Raw genomic sequence first — 8655 nt, 5'->3', positions numbered from 1 at the left:
ATTCAAAATATAAGCTTAAGAAGGGGCACCTGGGTGGCTCAGATGGTTAGGCATCTGCCTTTGGCTCAGGTCATGATCCCAGGACCCTGGGATCGGACCCTGGGATTGAGCCTCACGTTGGGCTCCTTGCTCATCAGGGAGCCTGCTTCTCCCTCTGCCTGCCGCTCCCCCTGCTTGTGATCTCTCTGCCAAATAAATAAATACAATCTTTAAAAGAATATAAGCTCATGAAAGGAGAAAAGGAGAGAGAGCAAGAAAAAGGGACAAACCGAGAAATAGACTCTTAGTTATAGAGAACAAACTGATGGTCACCAGAGGGGTGGTGGATGGGAGGATGGGGGAAATAGGTGATGAGGATTATAGAGTACACACACTTACCATGATGAGCACAGAGTAATATATGGAAGTGCTGAATCACTATATTGTACACCTGAAACTAATATAACACTGTATGTTAACTATACTGGAACTAAAATAAAAAACTCAATAAAAAAATGAAAACAAAATGTAAGCTCGTGAAAGTTTGTAAACGTACTTTTTTTGGTTCTTGTCAGCAAGCCACTTTAATGCATTTGTCTTGCCTCCTGGCCCCCTGGTTCTTTCTGAAGCTGCCTTACTTTCTCCTGTGCATTTCTTTTTCCATCAGTCCTATTGTAAGAGGACTGGATTTACAATATGCGAAGTATTGCCTTCTTTTGTCTTTCCTTTCACTCTATGGCCCCATCCCTAAAGAAAATGCACTCTTTCATCTCACAGATTCTTCCTGCCATTCCAGGTGGACAATTATAGAGCATGGATTGCAAATTCGGATTGCAAATTCAAATTGCAAATTCAAATTCCTGTAGGAGCCAGAGTGGGGAAGATGGGGCAGAGATCATGGAGAACTGGAGGGATGCCCTGTCGAAGGAGGCAGCAGCTGTCAAATTTCAGTTGACTCTTACTGTGGAAAAATGGGATCCCAACATTGCCAGGTCTTTTGATTTTTCGGAAGACCTGGAAATCCAGGTTTTGTGTTGGAATTCTCCCACTGTTTAATGTTGGCAACTAACTCAATAAAGACAACAGCAACAGACCTTTTGCAGAATTGATGATGCAGAATTGAGAAAATGAGTAGAGAGGTACGAGGTCTGGGTGGTGAAATAAAATACAAAAGACCTAGTAGGTGAGGTAAGATGATCTAGCTAACAAAGAACTGGGGGAGAAAGAGGGTAAGAGGAAAAGAGGTGCCAGAGTTGGGCAATCCAGATGTGGAGAGGTAGGTGGGTTGTGAGTTTGGGGCTCCGAGACACTCTAAAAATGAGAACTCTTCTCAGGGTGGAGGTGGGTGAGGAAAGAGCATGATTAATGTGGGTGAATATGGATCAGAATGGGATTCCTTTTAATGTTCTTCAGAGAAATTAAATAAATATTGGAATTCTTTTTAAAGTTCTTTTTGGGGCACCTGGGTGGCTCAGTCGGTTAAGCGTCTGCCTTTGGCTCAGGTCATGATCTCAGGGTCCTGGGATTGAGTCCCGCATCAGGCTCCCCGCTGAGCAGGGAGCCTGCTTCTCCCTCTCCTCCCTGCTTGTGCTCTCTCTCGCTATCTCTGTCTCTCTCTCTCTCGCAAATAAATAAAAAATAAAATCTTTAAAAAAAAATAAAGTTCTTTTTGGATGCAGGATTGGCCTTTTAAAATGTGACTCCAGGGGCGCCTGGGTGGCTCAGTCGTTAAGCGTCTGCCTTTGGCTCAGGTCATGATCTTGGGGTCCTGGGATCGAGCCCCGGGTCGGGCTCTCTGCTCGGCGGGAAGCCTGCTTCTCCCTCTCCCACTCTCCCTGCTTGTGTTCCCTCTCTCGCTGTGTCTCTCTCTGTCAAAAAAATAAAATCTTTAAAAATAAAAAATAAAAAAATAAAATAAAATGTGACTCCATATGGAGACCAGATCACTTGGAGCCCTAGGGATGAGTAGGAATAAGATTCTTGCAGACAATAGAAAACAAGTTTGAATAATTTAAGAAAACAGATTGATTGGAAGGACATTGGGTACATCAAAGAATTGTAGGAGAACTGGCAAAGTGGGCTCAGAAAGTGAGCAGGAAATAAGGGGACGAGGCCATCTGGAACACAGCTGGATCACACCACCGGAACAGTCTGCTTATCTTGTCGCTACAGGACATTCACTGTTTTCAGCCCTTAACTCTGCTCTCACTGCTGTCACTCCACCGGATGCTGCCCCCAGCACCAGAATTAACGCTGTAATATCCCATTCTTGCTTCTTTGTATCAAGACTCCACGTCATGTGTAGGGAGTTTCTAGATGGTTGACATTAGGTCACACGCCTATTCCCTAGCTGTGAGGAATCTGGGAGAACAGGTATTGGTTCTTTTTGGCCTCCTTGGTGGGAGGCAGAAACTGCCCCCTGCCCAAACTCATGGTTTGGGCAATGATGGTTCCCAAATAGGAAGTCTATTTGTATCACCAAACATGGCAGCCAGACATGTACTATAGAACCTCATTAGAGGTAGTACCTTGTGTGAAGGATGATTAGGAGATGGCCATTGTATCAGTCAGAGTACGATTCATTATGCTGCAGTGACAAATGACTACAAAATCTCAGTGGTTTACAGCAACAAAAGTTTATCCCTCACTCATGTCTATTGCAGATTGTCCGTATTGTCTTCACTTTTGGACCCAGCTGATGAAGCTTCTCTACCTGGAGCACTGCTGATCTCACAGCTGCAGGGGTGGGGCATGAGGAGAGCATAGCAAGCTACACTCTGACTCTTAAAGCTTATACTTGGCAGTGACAAACATAATTCTGCTCACATGTTATGGGCCAAAACAAATCATATGTCCAAACCGGATATGTGATATGATCCCAAGGAGGGGCAATTACTATCTTTGAAAAAGGATAAGGTGTAACCCTGCCATTATCAGGGAGGAGGGAAAGGTGTGTTAGGTAGTGGGAATGAGCAAATTAGAGGCAAGAAATAGAATGATGTTTGGGCAGTAAATAACATGCTATTAATGATGTATAAGGCTCAAGGCAGGAGAAAGTAAGCAGTAGTAACAGAGGGGAATAGACAATACCCTTGTCTTCAGGATAAAGAGCTTGATCCTTATTCTGCAGGCAATTAAACACCCTTGTGGGTATTTAAACCAGAAGATGACATGGCTAGATTTATGCTTTAGACAGATTGCTCTGTGTGAAGGATGATTTGAGAGAGATCTGTTAGGAGGCTATTGCATTTGTTCAGGTGAAGAGTGATGACAGCCTGAACCTGAGAAGCTAATGGGGTGAGGACATGGAGACAGATAGAGAAGAGGCAGAGTGGCTGGCTGTGTTGATTGATCAGATGTGAAGGGTAAGAGAAAAGAGGGAGAGAGGATGCTCTAAAGTGTCCAGCCTGGGCAATTCAATGTCTTTAACCTACCTACCAAATAATAAAGCTGAGCGTCCAGCACCACCAAAGCATCTTGCAATTTAGAATCTTCTCTTTCCCTCGATGTATACATAGTGTCCAAGGCTAAAAGCGCCTAAGAAAATCAGAATGGCTACATATCACCATCAAATCCTAGTGTAAAAAGATGGAAGTCAGATAGGAATGTTCTTCCTCAAGTGACTACTTGATCTGTTTTTTTTCCATTTATCTTCCTTTTTATCTTCCTATCTTGCTTCTTATCCAATCCTTTATGGTGCAGTGTTGCTAGAGTGAGAAGGGTACTCACTTTCACACACGACTGATGAAAGTGTAAATTCCAGCAAGCTTTTTTTTTTTTTTTCCCCAGCAAGCTTTTTGGAAAACAATTAGGCAGTATGTTCCAAGAACTTAACTATGTTCAAACTTTGGCCAGATAATTCTACATCTATAATCGAACATAAGAAAATAATTATCAATGGACAAAGATTTATGTACACAAGTGTTTATTCCAGCAATATTTATGATTGTAAAATAACTGGAAACAACCTCAATGTAAAAATTGGGATATTGTTAGGACACATCTATGTTTTCATTAATAATATTTTCAAAAGATTTTAAATGAAATGGAAGAATGCTGATATCATAATGTTAAGAAAAAAGATATAAAAGGAAATACCTTTTATAATATCAAGTTGTTTTATAAGAGCAGAGAAAAACTGGAAGAAATTACATCAGAGAGTTGTGGTATTGTGGATGACTTTCATTTTCTTTATTTTCTTTTCATTGTCCCCCAGTTTTTGGAAAGTTGTGATTTCTTTTATAATCAGAAGAAAAGCCACTTTCCCAACCCTACCCCACCTGCACTTCTTAGATCAGCTCTGAGCTGATAAGGCAAGGTCAGTGACAATGTGAAATAGTTAAAAGACAGGGAAGTTAACTCAACTCTTGGGACAAATTACTAGAAAAGAGGGTGCAGCACCAAGCTGAGCTGCACTCACCTACCCATAGGAGTTTAGCAATTAGTTAGTAGCTGATTAATGCTGTATTAGTTACCTGTCAGAATTACAGAGAAGAGCTGGGCTTTTCAATTTGCCCGTTAGAGGTTAGGACTGGAAGCTAGAAGATACCAAGCCACCAGGGGGGCTCAACTAATAGAGATGGCCTCTCACCTTCTGCCTCTTCCTCCACCCTTCAACCAGAACAGCTCTGTCATCTGAGCGTCTCCCCACCTTGCAGGCCAGGACCAAAGCTTAACTCCTCCCATTCAATTCCTGGCTCTGAATAATCATCGGGGAGAGAGCAAGCATGGCCTGGGAAACATGTCACTCTCTAATTATGGTTAATAAGTCCCTTAAAAATTGGTCACCAGCCAAAAAACATTAGAGGGGGAGGGAGAAAGAATCTACCAGCGCCCTCAATTACATCAACGATTTGCTAGGCAGTTGGTACAGTTTACCTGTTATACCATCCATGGAAAGAGTAGAAAGAAGGAGACAGATTCAGGGAATATTTAGGAGGCAGGATAATCAGGGCTTTGTGGTTGATTATACGGGCAGAGTGAAGGGGAGGGCGCAATCACGAATGACTGGAGACTGTTTGGGGTCAGAGGGACTAAATAGTGTCACTGGCAGGTGTGGCAGGACCAGGACTGAGAAGGTGGCCTGTGGATTTGGTTTGGTGATGTTAACCAAGGAGGTGGAGGAGATGGCTCCCTTGATCTGGATATTGGTTACTTACAGGGAAAATAAATGTATTAATGATGATGGGAGACAATTTTCTTATTATCAGAGAAGTAGTACAAATACGGAAAGGGGAACACTAGAACAAACTGTGGAATTGGATTGGATGTATAGGTAATGTTGTGAACTCATAGTTGTTTTACTGTGTAGATAGATATAGATATAGATATAGATGTTGGGTAGGCATAGAACTTTTCCTGGCTCTTTCTGGCAAGAGGCCTGAAACCAGTGGTGCTCTTATAACAAAGAGCAACTTAGCACCCAGGTCTTGGTTTCTAAACACCTTACTTAAAGGAACCAGGGTTCATTGGATAAGTTGCCAATTCCAGGACTGTTCCAAGGAAAACACAAGTTAAGTCTGAAACATCTGCTTGCTCCAGAAAATAAAGAAGCTCTCAAAAAATATTGGGAGCATGTTGGGGTCCCAGGGTGGCTTAGTCGGTTAAGCGTCTGCCTTCGGCTCAGGTCATGATCCCAGGGTCCTGGGATGGAGCCCCGCATCAGGCTCCCTGCTGGGCGGGAAGCCTGCTTCTCCCTCTCCCACTCCCCCTGGTTCTGTTCCCTCTCTCGCTGTGTCTCTCTCTCTGTCAAATAAATAAATAAATAAATAAGATATTTAAAAATAAATAAATAAATAGATAAATAAATAAAATCTTAAGAAAATATTGGGATCATGTTAAACGACACAGGATTCAACTGGAAAAGGCTCCCACTGGCCAAATACGAAACAAATTGAGCACCAAAATAAATAATATTAATAATGCATTATAAACTACTGAATAAAATAGGAATCCATAAATCTACACTGATACAAGGAAATGAATAAATAAATAGAAAGCTCTACTTTATGGTAGAATGCCAACTAATTAATGTAGAAGAAATAATGTAATTAGAAAATCACCATGTGGTAACAACCCTAGTAATTAATGGTTCAGGGAAAATAGTGGATGAACGTTTGATGAGAAAAAGGATATTTACATAGTCCCAAAGTATCTCCCTATAAAATACTTAGAAACTATTTTTAGGTTAATAACCAATTAATTAGTTTGCAGTGGAAAAACAAAATGATAAGAGCTAACATCACCTGTAACAGAACAAAATGACATTGTAGATTTCCTGATACGATGCACTAAGAACACAGCATCACATTTGTGATATTCCTGCCCCTCAAATCATAACCTGAATCTAATCATGAGGAAACAATAGACAAACCCAAATTGAAAGCCTTCAAAATGTCTGACCTTCAAAAATGTCAAGATCTTAAAGACAAGAAAAGCCCGAGAAACTGTCCAGATTGAAGAAAATACATGACAACTTAATGCTGTGCGTGCTTCTCAGTTGGGTCCAGAACAGAAAGGAAAGGGGAAAATAGGAAGGCTTTAAAAAAATTATTTGTTGGGGCACCTGGGTGGCTCAGTCAGTTAAACATCTGCCTTCGGCTCAGGTCATGATCCCAGGGGCCTGGGATTGAGCCCCACATCGAGCCCCACATGGGGATCCCTGCTCAGCAGGGAGCCTTCTTCTCTCTCTTCCTCTGCCACTCCTCCTGCTTGTGCTCTCTGGCTCTCTCTCTCTGTCAAATAAAGAAATAAAATAAAAAATTTAAAAAAAATTATTTGTTTTGTTTTTTGCTTATTTTGTTCTGTTTTATGTTTGTTATCATGGACAGTATTGGGATAATTGAAATATGGATGAAGTCTGTGGATTAGATAGTACTGTATCAATGTTAATTTCCTGATTTTGATAGGTATGCTGTAGTTGTGTAGAATAGTGCCCTTGTTTATAAAGCCAACGGGCATCATGTCTGCAACTTATTCTTACATGGTTTAGAAAATTAGATATGATTATATCTTGTATATTTATGTATGAGAGATAATGAGAAGGTGGGGGTGGGAGGAAGAAAGAGAGAAAGGGAGAGGGAGAGAATGGTAAAATATTAATAAGTAGGAGAACCTGGGTCCTGGATGAAGAGTATACAGGATTTCTTCGCATCCTTTTCTGTAGCTTTGAAATGATCTCAAACTAAAAAACAAAAACAAAAACAACTTAACATAGAGAATGTAGCTATTCTTATTATGGTCTAATTGAAAATAATAAGAATATATTGAAAAACATATTCTTCAGAAAAATACTCTTGTATTTTTTACAGTATTAAAGTATTAAAGGTAGATATTGCTAAGGAACTGAATTAACTAAGTGCCTTAGGGAGACAGCAAGTGTCAATGATTTGTCCCCAGGGCCAACATTGTGCAAAGCCAGAAAGCAGATACGGCTCATATGGCTCATATGGCTGACTGGATCTAGATTACAACTTCTTGGTGAGACTCTAGTCCTTTCCTCCAGAGACCCACTAGAAGTAATAAGAGAAATGAAGCAATGTAATAGAAGACAGTGCAATAAACCGATAAGCCAATAGGCACCATCTAGTGGCAAGAAAGTGATTTTTTTCCCTAGGGTTAAAGATTGTCAAAATCAAAGTGTGGGGGCCAAATTGCTCTTTTCCTACCAGTAGGACGTGACAGTTTCCAATGTCGCACATCTTCATCAAGCTTGCTAAGATCAGACTTACCGAGTTTTATCATTTTAATGAGTATAGAATGGTATGTCCTATAAACAAAGTTCGATTAAGAGGTTTGGATTTTTGTTTTTTTAAGATTTTACTTTTTAAGTATTCTCTGCACTCAACATGGGGCTCGAACTTAAAACCCTGAGATCAAGATTTGCATGCTCTACCAACTGAGCCAGCCAGGTGCCCCAAGAGGCTTGTTTTATTTTATTTTATTTTTAAAAGATTTTATTTATTTATTTTATTATTTATTTATTTATTTATTTTCTTATATATTTTTAAAATTTAAATTCAATTTAGTTAACACATAGTGTATTATTAGTTTCAGGGGTATAATTTAGTGATTCATCAGTTGCATATAACACCCAGTGCTCATTACATCAAGTGCCCTCCTTAATGCCTATCACCCGGTTACCCCATCCTCCCACCCACCTCCCCTCCAGCAATCCACAGTTTTTTCCCTATAGTTAAGAGTCTCTTATGGTTTGCCTCCCTCTCTGTTTTTATTTATTTATTTTAGAGAGAGAGAGTGGGGGGAGGGTCAGAGGGACAGGGAGAGAAAGAGAATCTCAAGCCGACTCTGTGCTGAGCACAGAGCCGGACGCAGGGCTTGATCTTACAACCCTGAGATCATGACCTGAGCCAAAATCAAGACCCCAGTGTTCAACCGACTAGCCACCCAGGTGCCCCACCAAGAGGCTTGTTTTAGATTCAGGTTTATTTATTTAGGCAAGACTACTTCACACATGATGCTATACACTATCTATTGTATCACATCAAGAGGCACATAATGTCTGGTTGGCAGTCGGTAGGTTCAAATGTGGTCAACCTCATCCATCAATACATATAAGAATAAGGTCCCTCATCAACCTTTTACCTCATGGTTTTAGCAACCATTGGTAATCATTGCTTAGATCCATCCTTTCATAAAAGATTAAAAAATGATAAT

The 8655-nt window shown here is 40.6% G+C and overlaps 1 protein-coding gene across 1 annotated transcript in view; it reads right to left on the bottom strand.

Annotated features, from left to right (window-relative positions):
* Window positions 1-3967: 3967 nt before the first annotated feature.
* The window catches only part of LOC123848589 (neutrophil gelatinase-associated lipocalin-like), a 41600-nt gene continuing 36912 nt past the window's right edge, over window positions 3968-8655 (bottom strand). Inside the window, exons 4-5 of the transcript XR_010409389.1 lie at window positions 7094-7162; window positions 3968-6713 (exon numbers count right to left, since the gene is read on the bottom strand). The gene's annotated coding sequence lies outside the window, so the exon portion shown is untranslated. The remainder of the gene's footprint in view (window positions 6714-7093; window positions 7163-8655) is intronic.

The sequence above is a fragment of the Mirounga angustirostris genome, unplaced genomic scaffold (assembly GCF_029215605.1).
Source record: "Mirounga angustirostris isolate CCGP_5_RB_7025 unplaced genomic scaffold, mMirAng1.0.hap1 SCAF_2, whole genome shotgun sequence".
Classification (NCBI taxonomy): domain Eukaryota; kingdom Metazoa; phylum Chordata; class Mammalia; order Carnivora; family Phocidae; genus Mirounga; species Mirounga angustirostris.
This window is presented reverse-complemented; position numbering and strand designations above follow the sequence as displayed.